The following is a 12,745-nucleotide window of genomic DNA, read 5'->3' as shown; positions in this document are numbered from 1 at the left end:
ACATCAGAGTTCACTCAGGTACCTACCTGCTGTATGGAAGCTATTCATGGCTGAGATTTTGATCAAGACTGTTCTTCCATCTAATCTGACTCAGACCCAGAGGTTCTGAAAAACATGGCAGTCGCACAAGATCCAAAAGACTGTGATATCTCATTCCTTTTGTTTCAGCTTACACCTTGTTTTCTTGGTCATCCAGAAATGCTTTCATGGTAGCGTGGGTGGGCAAAATTTGTAGTGCTTGATTAACCCTGCAATTAATAGAAGTGGAGAGGTGACAATTGGTGTTACCAAGCTACAGTCGAAAGCGGTGCACTTGGCCTTTCTCCATGCAAACAGATTGGCGGAGAAGCCGCCCGTGGGGAAGAACATCAGAATGCAGAAAAGGGAAGCTGGTTGGCAAGACGGACGCAGAACAAAAACCAGGGTGTCAAGACAGGTTGGTTGATTATTTCATTCAATCAACAGATTATTTATTGAGTAATTCCTGTGTGCCTGATACTGTGCCAGGAACTGAAACTGTACATATGGAAAAGGTGAGGCTGCTTCTCTGAAGAGGCTCTGGCTGTTGCGGAGGTAATAGACATGCAAGCAATGAATTCTAACGCTTAGTGGTAAGTGCAAGATTTGTTGTTGTCGGTTACTCGCTAAGCCGTGTCCGACTCTTTTGTGACCCTGTGGACTGTAGCCCACCAGGCTTCCCTGTCCATGGAATTTTCCAGGCAAGAATACTGGAGTGGGTTGCCATTTCCTTCTCCAGGGGAATCTTCCCGACTCAGATGGAGCCCAGGTGCCTTCATTGGCAGGCAGTTTCTTTACTGAGACACCTGGGATAGGTGAAGTTTAAAGTTCATGGGTGATCAAAGAAAGGAGTGATGGGGTTTATGAAGGAGAAGAGAGATTTTTGACTTTACAGAAAAGGTGGCTTGAGCCAGACCTTGCTGAGGATGAGGGGGCATTCTAACCCAGGGGACCATAGGAGCAAAGACTGGGAGGTGTGAAGCGGGGATTCATCGTTGTTAACGAGCACTGGGTTGGAATTCCAGCTCTGCCACTTCCTAGCTGGGTGACTGGGCAGATCACCGAGCCTTCCTGGGAGTTTGCTTGCTCATCTGTAAAATGGGCATAAAGAGGCCAGGTCTCAGGGGGTACAGAGAGGATTCATTCTTAGTTCGTGTAAGGCACAGCTGATCCAAGGTGACCCCCCTGGTATCAGTTAGAGTCCTGCAGCAGCTCGAGTTCCTTGAGTGATTCTGGGTGAGAAGTAGCCAAGGCTGGACTTGTCATTGACGGCCAGGTATCAAAAGTGTGAGAACATCTCATGTTCTAATTTTGCCTCTGCAAATGCTCACTCACACACTGGTTAAGCCACGTTCCTCCTTGCCCCCCTCGAGGTATCAAACAGTCTTAACCTTTAAAACAGAGCCACCCGCTGGTGGCCCCGGTGACAGGTAACAGACAGTTTATTCTTTCCTGGGGTGACTGTGTGGAGAGACCACCATCTCAAGGAGATCAGTATCTCGAGATCTGGAGGCAGGAGTAAAATAGAGTGAAGAGCTCAGCTCAGCACCTCGCTGGACCTGGAGTCGAATTCTGGCTCTTCCATTGGTCAGCCTCATACCCTTAGGCAGGTCGCTTCATCTCTCCCAGGCTCAGTTTCTATATCCATGGAATTTGGTCTAAAATATATTTCTGTATCGAGAGGAAACATTTATCTTAAGAACTGGGATGAAAATTCCTTTGAAAGAGAAAACTGCCTTTGTGTGTGAAGACACATTGATAAGCTGAAACAATGCTGCACAATAGAAATATATATCAGGCCACATATGAGATTAAAATTCTCCAGTAGTCATATTAAAAAAGAGTAAAAAGAAATAGATGAAGTTAATTTTAGTAATATGTCAATATAGCCAAAGTATATTTTTAAAATTCTTGAGATATTTTAACTCTTCATTTCATACAAAGTCTTTGAAAGCCCATATATGTTTTACATGCATAGCACAATTCAGGTGCCCAGTAGCCACATGTAGTTATGGCTATTGTATTGGACAGTGTCCACGTTGGTAGAAACCAAAGCCAAAGGTAAAGTGGTTCCACAGAGAAAGTGAATTTCCACCCTCCGTCTATCCCCATCCCTCCTTCTCTCTGTCTCTCTCTCCCTTATTTGGGTCCCCTTTCTGAGAAGGTAAGGACTTGTGGATGCTCTGGGTTGGTAGGGTTTCATGGGAAAAGAAGACAGAGGTAAATTTCATGGACAGATGTAGCAAAAGACACAGCTCACTGGGAATTCGCAGAAATTAACAAAAACAACCAGAGTGCATTAAGTGCCTACTATGTGTCAAGCACTACTCTAAACATTTTACTGCCTCGTCTTATATAATTCAAGTGACTTAGCAGCAGCAGCAGCAGGACCCTAGGGGGGAGTCATTACTCCCATTTTCAAAAAGAGAACACTGAGGCTTAGAGAGGTTAAAGAGCTTAACCTAGAGATGATACGTGTGCGTCAGAGCCCTGCTGTGTTAGATGCCTCAGAAAACCTTGGAGGGAAAAGCATCATAACAAGACTCTTGGCTTCCAATAGGCATGGACTGGAGGGAGGGCTGCAGGTGAGGAAGCCCCAGGAGCCATCTGGAGGCACCTGAAAGGAAGTCTTTTTGAAAGAAGGAGCATTCTTAGTTTTCCTTCTTCTTTGGGTCCATGCCTGGCCCACAGTAGCTGCTCAGTGAACATTTGTGCAAGCCAGTGAGGATGGGCTGGCATCACTGGACAGGACAGCCCTAAATCCACTGGGGGGAGGGGTGGTCTACAGATTTCACTTGGTCATTATGTGATGGCTTTAAGAATAATTTGCCATGAAATTAAAAGATGCTTGCTTCTTGGAAGAAAAACTATGACAAGCCTAGGCAACATATTAAAAAGCAGAGACATTACTTTGCCAACAAAGGTCCATCCAGTCAAAGCTATGGTTTTTCCAGTAGTCATGTATGGATGTGAGAATTGTACTCTAAGGAAAGCTGAGCACCAAAGAATTGATGCTTTTGAACTGTGGTGTTAGAGAAGACTCTTGAGAATCCCTTGGACTGCCAGGAGATCCAACCAGTCAATCCTAAAAGAACTCAAAGCAGTCAATTGTAAAGGACATCAGTCCTGAATATTCATTGGAAGGACTGATACTGAAGCTGATGCTGAAGCTTTGTCCACCTGATGCAAAGAACTGACTTTGGAAAAGACCCCAATGCTGGGAAAGATTGAAGGCAGGAGAAGAAGGGGACAACAGAGGATGAGATGGTTGGATGGCATCACCAACTCAATGAACATGAGTTTGAGGAAGCTCCGGGAGTTGGTGATGGACAGGGAAGCCTGGCGTGCTGCAGTCCATGGGTTTGCAAAGAGTTGGACACGACTGAGAGAATGAACTGAACAGAACTTGTGATAAGCCCTGGGGGAAGGGGCCCACGTGGCAAGTTCACGTGGCCCATCTGGCATGTTCAGATCCAGTGTTCATTCTTTGAGCTTAGGTCAAAGGCTGGTTTATACATCCCTCCCAAAGCTTTGTTTGTTTGTTTTTTCTCATAAATTCTAAAAATTGAACATATTCTACAATATTGTTTATTCTACAAGCAACAAAGTACAAGATATTGGCATATTTTTACAAAGGGAGTCTACCTGTATAACCAGCTCCCAGATCAAGAAGTAGGACTTTACCAGTATCCCTGGGCACCTGCCTCTCCTACCCCCTGCCCCAGCCCTTGTCTCTGCCTCCTTGCCCCTCGCAAAGGTGCTTGCCCTTCTGGTTTCTCATGGCTTGAGAATATGTCAGTGATTCAGACTCAGAGCTGTGGTGTGCCAAAATCTATGCTCTTGGCCACCCCCCGGGTTTCCTTCTCCGACGTTTTGCCTACAGTCTGGAGGTTGGGATGCTCAGATTGAGATTGCTGGATTTCACAGTATCTGGGTGTGGCTACCATGGTGCTGTACTGGATTTGTCCTGAAGGCATGCTTCCAGGCCCATGGGGACAAAAGGCCCCACCTCCCCTGCCAGAATGACTTGGCTGGTGGAGCCCATCCTGGGTAGGACTGCAGGAGGTGTCAGCATATGGAGCAGGGAGGGGTGTTGCTGTGGCCCCATGCTTCCCATCGTCTCTGGCTGCTGACAAATGTGCTCAGGCTCTGGGGAGAGAAGCTTTCAATTAAACAGAGTCAAACAGCTCCCTCCCGCCACAGTGGAAGGACTGTGTACTGCCAAGTTCAAGCTGAAGGCGCTGGTTGGCTCTGGGGGCACAGCTGGGGCTGCTGCCCAGAGCATGATGGATTTCAACACCGGTCAACGCTTGCTCAGGATGGAGCTGGGGGAGGGCAGTCCCTGTCAGCTTGCAGGCCCCTGGGAATGGTCGGAGGTGGGCCTATCTGTGTCAGGCTGGGGAGCTTTCCTCTCCACGTGGAGTGGCCTTCTGCCCCCACCACTTCCCAGTTGAGAGTGACAGGTGGTGGCTGTCATTCTGCAGTTGGCCCTGGCCACAGAGAGATTTGCCAACAATTCTAGAGTACAGATACCCCCCAGCCTCTCCAGCTCAGAGAGTGCAGCCTGACCTTTGAAGCTGTGCATAGGCAGGCAGTTCCCTGAGCCCAGCTTTCTTTCCAACAGGATGGGAATGCGTAGCAGGCAGAAACATAAGCAATTACACTAGGTTTTGTGCCCCTAGGGTGGAAATTTAATTCAAAAAGGCAAAGTAAAAAATCACCCCCCCTGGAGGCAGTGGTGTTTATAGAAATAAAGACGGTATATTATGATAATGCTAGCGACTGAGCTGTTGAACAACTCACTCTTTGCTGTCCACTGAGCCTAACATTGGAGATTGGACAGTGTAGGTCTGGAGCTAGACTGTCTACAAGTGGAGTCTACATCCTCAGCTCAGCTGTGTGAGCTTGGGCAAGTTACTCGACTTCTCTGTCCATCTGTGAAATGGGATCATAAGAGTCCCCAGTGAGGGTTATTGTGTTAATGAATTAATCCACGTTAGATACTTACTGTCTGACATGTTGAAGTCTCAATAAATGTTCACATAACAATGATGAAGCACCAATACTTTGGCCACCTGATGTGAAGAGCTGACTCATTGGAAAAGACCCTGATGCATGGAAAGATTGAAGGTAGGAGGGAAAGGCTGGTTGGCATCACTGACTCAATGGATATGAGTTTTAGCAAACTCTGGGAGATGGTGAAGGACAGGGAAGCCTGGCTCATGCTCCAGTCCATGGGCTCACAAAGAGTCAGACACTTACCAACTGAACAACAACAGCAAATAATGATGAAGATGTGTATAGGGTCAATATCAGGTATTCTAGGTGGTTTAGTGGGCTTCCCAGGTGGTGCAGTGGTAAGGAATCCACCTGACAGTTCAGGAGATATAGGAGACTCTGGTTCAATCTCTGGGTTGGGAAGATCCCCTAGAGGAGGAAATGGCAACCCACTCCAGTATTCTTGCCTAGCACATCCTATGGACAGAGGAGCCTGGTGAGCTGCAGTCCTTGGGATCGCAGAGAGTCAAAAACAACTGAGGTGGCTTAGTATTCTTAGTTTACAGACTAAGAAACTGAGGCACAGACAGGGTGGGTTCCTGGCCCTGTAGGAGAGGTGGGATTTGAACCCAGAGCTGCCTGATGGCATGCTTTCCAATGAATGGTGATCAAAGCCTTGATTGGCTTATTTAGGATTTATTGCCTAAAGAGTGAATGTATTTCAGAACAGCCCCCCCTCACCAAAATTGTTCCAGGAGAAACAGGATGAATTCTATTTTATGACTCTTTTAAAATAATAAACATAACTATGTCTGTTGAGGGCTTCCCTTGTGGCTCAGATGGTAAAGAATCTGCCTGTAATGTGGGAGACTCAGGTTCAATTGGGAAGATCCCTTGGAGACAAGAATGGCTATCCACTCTGGTATTCTTGCCTGGAGAATTCCATGGACAGAGGAGACTTGTGGGACACAGTGCATGGGGTCGCAAAGAATTGGACATGGACACGACTGAGCTACTAACACAATGTCCGTTGAGCGCATTGCCCCATTCCAGCCTCTACATCTCTGTCACCTTTTTGTTTGGGTCATGTTCTCTGTGCAAAAGTTTTGAGATCAGATCCAGTTAGAGGTGCTGCTTTTCTCAGCAAGGCTGTCGGCCGTGCTCCTGAAAGACAAGGTGCCTTGGTGTGTGAGGGCCTTCGTGGTGGCATCTTTGGAGCAGGGGGTATCTGCTTCTTCATCTGTGCCTATGCTGTGTGTCCTGCATGGGAAGTATGCCCGTCACCCCAGCTGGCTGTCCCTCTTGTGGCCCGCCCTTGGTGCCTGTATCAACTCTCACAAAGGCCCAAATCATCGAGGAAAGATGGGGTTTGGGGTTTGACAAAGGCAGGACAGCACAGTGCAGTCTGCGGAAATAATGTACAAAAATTTTCTCATTTAAGTTGTCTGAGCAGAGGTAGGAACACAGAGGACCAGAGGAGAAGCATAAGCGGGGAGGGAGAGAGAGAAAAAATACAGGATGGAATAGGGAGTGGGGACGAACTCTCGGGGTGGGAGAGTGAGAGGGGAGGGCAGGGGGCAGGAGTGGAGTTGGAGGAGGAGGCGGGTACAGTGAGTGACTTGAACTTGGATTTTTGTGACATGAGCAGGATTGGGCAAGACCTCGCAGGAGGCAGATCCTCGGCCTGGTGGGAGCAGGGAGAGGAATGTGAGATGTAGCCGTGGGAGGGTGAAGAATGTGAGTCAATAGGAGAAAGGCTCTACAAGTTTGTTTTTTTAATTAATTTTTAAAAAATTGAACCATAGTTGATTTACAAGGTTGTTGTTAACAGCAAAGTGATTTGATTATACACATAGACACTTTTGTTTAATGTTCTTTTCCATTGTGGTTGATCATAGTAATTTTTTTTTTTTTTGGTTAGAGATTTTCTTAGTTTATTAAATTTTTATTTATTATTACTTTTGGCTGTGCTGGGTCTTCAATGCGATGCTTGGGTTTCTCACTGTGGCGGCATCTCTTGCTGCAGAGCAGGGGCTCCAGGCGTGTGGGTTTTAGCAGTTGCAGCGCTTGGGCTCGGTAGTGGGGGCACGCAGGCCCAGTTTCTTCGTGGCATGAGGGATCTTGCCAGAACAGGGATCCAACCCATGTCCCCTGCATTGGCAGGAGGATTCTTATCCACTGTGCCACCAGGGAAGTCCCATATCATAAGATATTGAATATAGTACTCTGTGCTGTACAGTAGGACCTGGTGGTTTATCCATTCTCTCTATAAAAGCTTACATCTGCTGACCCCAATTTCCCACTCCATCCTTCCCCCAGTCCCCTCCCCTTGGTAACCACCAGTATGTTCTTTATGTCCATGATTATCATTTTTATTTTTAAAGATGCTTACTTAAATTTATTTTTATTTGTTCATTTTTTGGCTATGCTGTGCAATATGTGGGATCTTAGTTCCCCCACCAGGAATTGAACCCATGCTCCCAGCAGTGGAAGCAGGAACTCTTAAACACCAGACCGCCAGGGAAGTCCCTCTATGTCTGTGATTCTGTTTCTGTTTCATAGATAGTTTCACTTGTAACTGGCTGGCGGAGGCCCACTGTTGGCCACGAAGCTAATGGGCGGCAGTTTCCTAATCCTGACCTAGTGCTCCTTAGCCTTGTCACCTCTCAGGCCAGAGGGCAACGAGCTCGCTGAGCCGGGTCTGCTGGGTGGTTCCGTCGGGATGTGTGCACCGTTGCCCTCCCACATCAGAGCTTCCTGGGGATGCCAGGCTCCCGGGGCCGGAGCAGGCAGTTTGACCTCTTTCAGCAGAGACCACACCCTGAACCTCACGGAGCTTTGTTAGTCAGGGGACAGCTCAAGCTGATGGAGGCGTGCCTCTGTCGTGCGATGCTCATGCCAGGGGTTAAAAAAAGAAATACTCACGCAGATCCAAGGACTTTTTGTGAGCAGTGCAGAAATAATAAACCCAAGCACAGAGTCCAGCTGCTTCAGGCTCGAGGTTGCACGTCCTTCGGGGCCAGGAGATCAACGAGGCTGCCACCGGTGGTTGACTCTACTCCCTTTTGGGGGGGGGCAGCTTCCCCAGTGCAGGGCACAGGTGAGTGGGCATGTTTTCTGTTCATAGGATCCGATTTTAGTGGAAGGGGCTTGTTTGTTTACTCGGCAAGACCAATGCCACGCTCTTTACCATGGCCCCAGAATCACTCCAGTTGGGCCAGCTTCTGGTGTGAGCGGGGCCTGGCCTCACTGTGCCCAGGTGTTACATATTGTCCTCGCGGTCCATGAGAACTCGCTTCACCAATGTGGAAATTCAGGCCCAGGGCTGTAAATGACTTCCCCAAAGCTTGTGTGCAGCTTTGGTGGCAGTGATGGTGATGATGATGGCGAGGATAAAGGAACAGGATTGTGAGTTTGGCTGATGGTGAAGACTGTGTTTATTCAACACTGCCGTGGCTAACGTGGATTGCATGTCTGTGTTCTGTAACATCCCACTGGTGCTGGGAATGCCTATCAGGCGGATTCTCTGTGTCCCGTTTACAGTGCAGATAGCAGAGGTCTGGGTCAAGTCAGAGCCTGCAGTCTTTCTGCTAATCCCACCTGCCAAGTGATGGCTGTGCCGGCTAGCTGGGTGTGGTGAGACCCTGTGGGTGGGTGAGTGGCCAGCTGAAAATTGGTGGCAGGGCACATCTTTATTCTAGATCTTTCTTCTTTGGCTCCCAGGAACCCATGTCCCCACCTACCTGGCATACCTTCCACCACCTGTGTCCCCATCCTTTCTTCCAGGGCTGTGTTCTCCTCCATTGTTGGTAGAAATAGACTATCTCTACATCTGTTAATCGAGGGATAGTTAGTTTAGCTGAGGACTTTTCTGGTGGCTCAGTTGTCAAGAACCCACCTGCCAATGTAGGAAACTTGGGTTTGATCCCTGGATCACAAAGATCCCCTGGAGTAGGAAATGGCAGCTCACTCCAGTATTCTCGCCTGGGAGATCCCATGGACTGAGAAGCCTTGAGGGCTATAGTCCATGGGTTTGTAAAAGAGTCTTAGACGACTGAGCAGCTAAACAACAGTTTAGCTGAATTAACACTAACCATCACTGGTTACCTATTAACTTTAGTTATTCAAGACTCTGGCCCTAAAAGTGTTTTTTTTCTGAAGATGACCAATTACTTCTGTTCCTTTCATTATGGATGAGAAGTCACAAACAGTGATTATTGCTGAATATCCTGTTGGTCACCTGTGGGCTTCCCAGAGATGCTAGTGTTAAAGAATCTGCCTGGCAATGCAGGTGACCTAAGAGATGTGGGTTTGATCCCTGGGTTAGGAATATTCCCCTGGAGAAGGGTATGGCAGTCCACTCCAGTATTCTTGCATGGAGAATCTCCATGAACAGAAGAGCCTGGTGGGCGACAGTCTGTAGAGTCATAAAGAATCAGACATGACTGAAGCAACTTGGCATGCATGCTTGTGATTCATGCAGTGAAAACAAAATCTAATATTTAAGGAGAAAGTTGCATAAAGAAAGCTAGAAAGGAGGAAGGAGAGGGGAAATAAAGATGGGTGTGTTTGTATGTGTTGGAAAGAGGTAGGGTTAGATTAGCCTTAAAATAAGAATAAGCTTGAAATTAAAGATGCATTTCAGATGTCACCTGCTCTGAAACCATGAACTAGGTCTTCCAACAGCACCTCTGTTCTGACTTCAGAGTTAAGACTTCTCAGGATATATGGCAATTTGATCATGGGCATGTCCCTCCTGGGCTGGGGTCATGTCGTTTATGCTGCCATTACCTGACACTGTACTGGCACATAGTAGGTGCTCGTTAAATGGTTACTGAAATGGCTTAGTACCTGAAAGCTTTGTAAGGGAGAAGCTTCATGTCACTCAGCCTGTTTAGGGCTCCAATAACCTAGTTACTCATTTCCTGATTTCTGTTGTCCATATGGACCTGGGTCAGTCTCAATTGCTAAAATGAGCTAATTTAAATTTAATTTGAACTCATGGGATGTATGCAAGCCACTGCTCATTTGATTAATTTGTTTGTGTCACCAGATAAGCATTTTAAGGGGCAGCTCAGTACAGAACATTCTGTTTGGCAGGTGGACGACAAAGTAGAAAGAGGATACATGCGTTGAAACCAGACCACCTGAGTTCAGGTCCAGATTCAATACTCTTATGGCTTTCAGTGGTTATAGTGGTTAAGAGGACAGATTCTAGGTTTGAGTTTGAATCTTGACTTCACCACTTAAATGCTGTGTGACCTCAGGCAAATTACTTAACCTCTCTCTCCTTACTTTCTTTTTTCTTCATTAAAGTGGGATAGCTTCATGGGGTTGGTGTAGGGCTAGGATTTTTGTGGGGATGAAACGAGTTACTACTCTATGTAAAGCACCTTGCACCATGTTGGTATTTGTTATTGGTAATATTTGCTTTTAATTAAGCTTCAATGCCCTCATGTAAAACCTGACTTTTTAGTACCTAAGTCTTCATCAAAGTGTGAGGAGGATTGTATTAGTTTCCTGTGGCTGTTGTAACAAAATATACTAAGTCCCCTACATACAAATGTTCACAGAGTACATTTGTAAGTCCAGTTTGTTTGTAAATCCAACAACATTGGGCTTCCCAGGTGGTAAAGAACTCACCTGCCAGTGCAAGAGACATAAGAGATGCAGGTTCAGTCCCTGGATCAGGAAGATCCCCTGGAGGAGAGCATGGCGACCCATTCCAGTACTCTTGCCTGGAGAATGCCCTGGACAGAGGAGCCTGAGGGGCTGCAGTCCATAGGGTCACACAGAGTCAGACATAACTGAAGCAACTTAGCACGCACAATAACAAAGTTAGCCTAGGTACCCAAGTAGCACAGTATGCTATACTGTAATAGGTTTATAATACTTTTCATGCAAATAATATATGAAAACAAAAAAAAATGAAACACTTCTAATCTTACAGTACAATATCTTGAAAAGCACAGTAATAAAGTACAATAGCTGGCATACAGGGGCTGGCATTGCCTGAATAGGCAAGAAGAGTTACTGACTGGAGGAGCGAGAGGAGGTGGGAGATGGTAGAGCTAAACGATCGTCAGCAGTAGGAGGCGGAGGGCACGCTGCGGTGTCACTCATGCCTGATGTTGATGGAATATACATTTACATCTTTGAAAGTTTGCAACTTGAAGGTTTGTATGTCGGGGACGAACTAGGTGGCCCCAAAGAAGGGAAATGTATCATCTCCCATTTTGGGAGGCTAGAAATTAAAAATCGAGGTGTGTCACCAGGCCCCAACCCCCTCTAAAGCCTGTAGGGTAATCATTCTCACCTCTTCCTAATGTCCAGTCATTTGCTAACAATCCGATGTTCCTTGGTTGTAGCTGTTTCACTCTAGTGCTCTGTCATCACGTGCCTTTCTGTGTCTGTCTTCGCGTGGCCGTCATTTTATAGGGACATCAGTCATAGTCGTTTGAGGGCCCATTCTCCTTCAGTATGATCTCATCTTCATTTCATCTGCAGAGCCACTGTTTCCAAATTAGGCTGAGAGATTGACGGCAAAAGGAGAAGGGGCAGCAGAGGATGAGATGGCAAGATGGCACCCCTGACTCAATGGACATGAGTCTGAGCAAACTCCAGGAGACAGTGAAGAACAGAGAAGCCTCGCGTGCTGCAGTCCATGGGGGCACAAAGAGTTGGACACGACTTAGTGACTGAGAAACAGCAACACCACCAGGAGTTAGGACTCCATCATACCTCTTTTGAGCAGACAATTTAGCCCATAACAAGGATGAAATAGGAGGACCAGTAGGGCATTGAGCACAGAACATTGAACAAAACGGTGTCAGTAAATGTTAACTGTGGTTGTTCTTACTGTTACCCTGTCCTCATTGTCATGATGACTGCCCTTATCTGGATGGCCTTGGGTGGTTCTCTGGCCATCTTTGAACCCCGGTTTCCTATGTACTAAGTGTGAACAGTGTGGCCCATTGCAGGGTGACCGAGGTACTCATCTTCCCAGATCTGCATTGTCTCATCTCCGAAATGAGAAGGAGGTAGACCCACTTTCGGGAAGGTCCCCCCTGGGCAGCCTGGAGTGAGGGCAAGTGTGTACTGGTGGCTCAGACATACGGGGTCTCCTGTGTTTGCTCCTGCTTATTTCCTGCTGGTGCCTTGTAGCTCAGTGAGATCAGGCCCCTATGGGTGCCACTGTGGTGTCCAAGAAGCCTCCTCTCTCCCTTTTCATGGGGTCAGGAAGGCTCAGAGATGTCTAGACCTGAGAAGCCTGGGATTCCTCCAGATCCCCAGTTGCTTTGCATTCAGAACAGAAAAAAAAATTTTTTTTCTCCACTTGGGAGCTGAGCAGATTTGCTACAGAGAAGTCTAGATATCTATGGAAACAGCCCTAATTTTAGCCTTGCTGCACTTAATGCCAACTCTGAGAGTGCAGTGTTGGGTCAGGGCCCAGGGAATGGGGAGGATGAGCAGGCAGAAAGGGTCAGAATGGGCGCAGAGTAGCCAACTGACAAGCAAGATGCTGTGGCAATCTAAGTGGTCCACTGAGGGGCTGGGGTTTCCTTCAAGGAGAAAATGGATCTGAAGAGAAGGGAAGGATGAGCATGTATAAAAATTAGCGCTTTGAACTGAGGGATCTCCCTGCCCTCCCCATCCCTATCTGAATTCAGCTTGTCTTCAGCTTGGTTTGAGACCCCTGCTTCCACTCTTGCCCTGAATTTGTACATGT

The 12,745-nt window shown here is 47.1% G+C and overlaps 1 protein-coding gene across 4 annotated transcripts in view; it reads left to right on the top strand.

Moving 5' to 3' along the window:
* Nucleotides 1-12,745, top strand: part of LARGE1 (LARGE xylosyl- and glucuronyltransferase 1) — a 617,169-nt gene that overhangs the window by 42,837 nt on the left and 561,587 nt on the right. The window contains exon 1 of one of the 4 annotated variants that reach the window (XM_069585275.1): nucleotides 7,709-8,116. The exons of 2 other annotated variants lie outside the window; for them this stretch is intronic. The gene's annotated coding sequence lies outside the window, so the exon portion shown is untranslated. Of the gene's footprint in view, nucleotides 1-7,708; nucleotides 8,117-12,745 lie in introns of those variants that run through there. One more of the 4 variants, XM_069585274.1, reaches the window with a different exon arrangement.

This window comes from Ovis canadensis, chromosome 3 (genome assembly GCF_042477335.2).
Source record: "Ovis canadensis isolate MfBH-ARS-UI-01 breed Bighorn chromosome 3, ARS-UI_OviCan_v2, whole genome shotgun sequence".
NCBI classification, from domain to species: Eukaryota; Metazoa; Chordata; class Mammalia; order Artiodactyla; family Bovidae; genus Ovis; species Ovis canadensis.
This window is presented reverse-complemented; position numbering and strand designations above follow the sequence as displayed.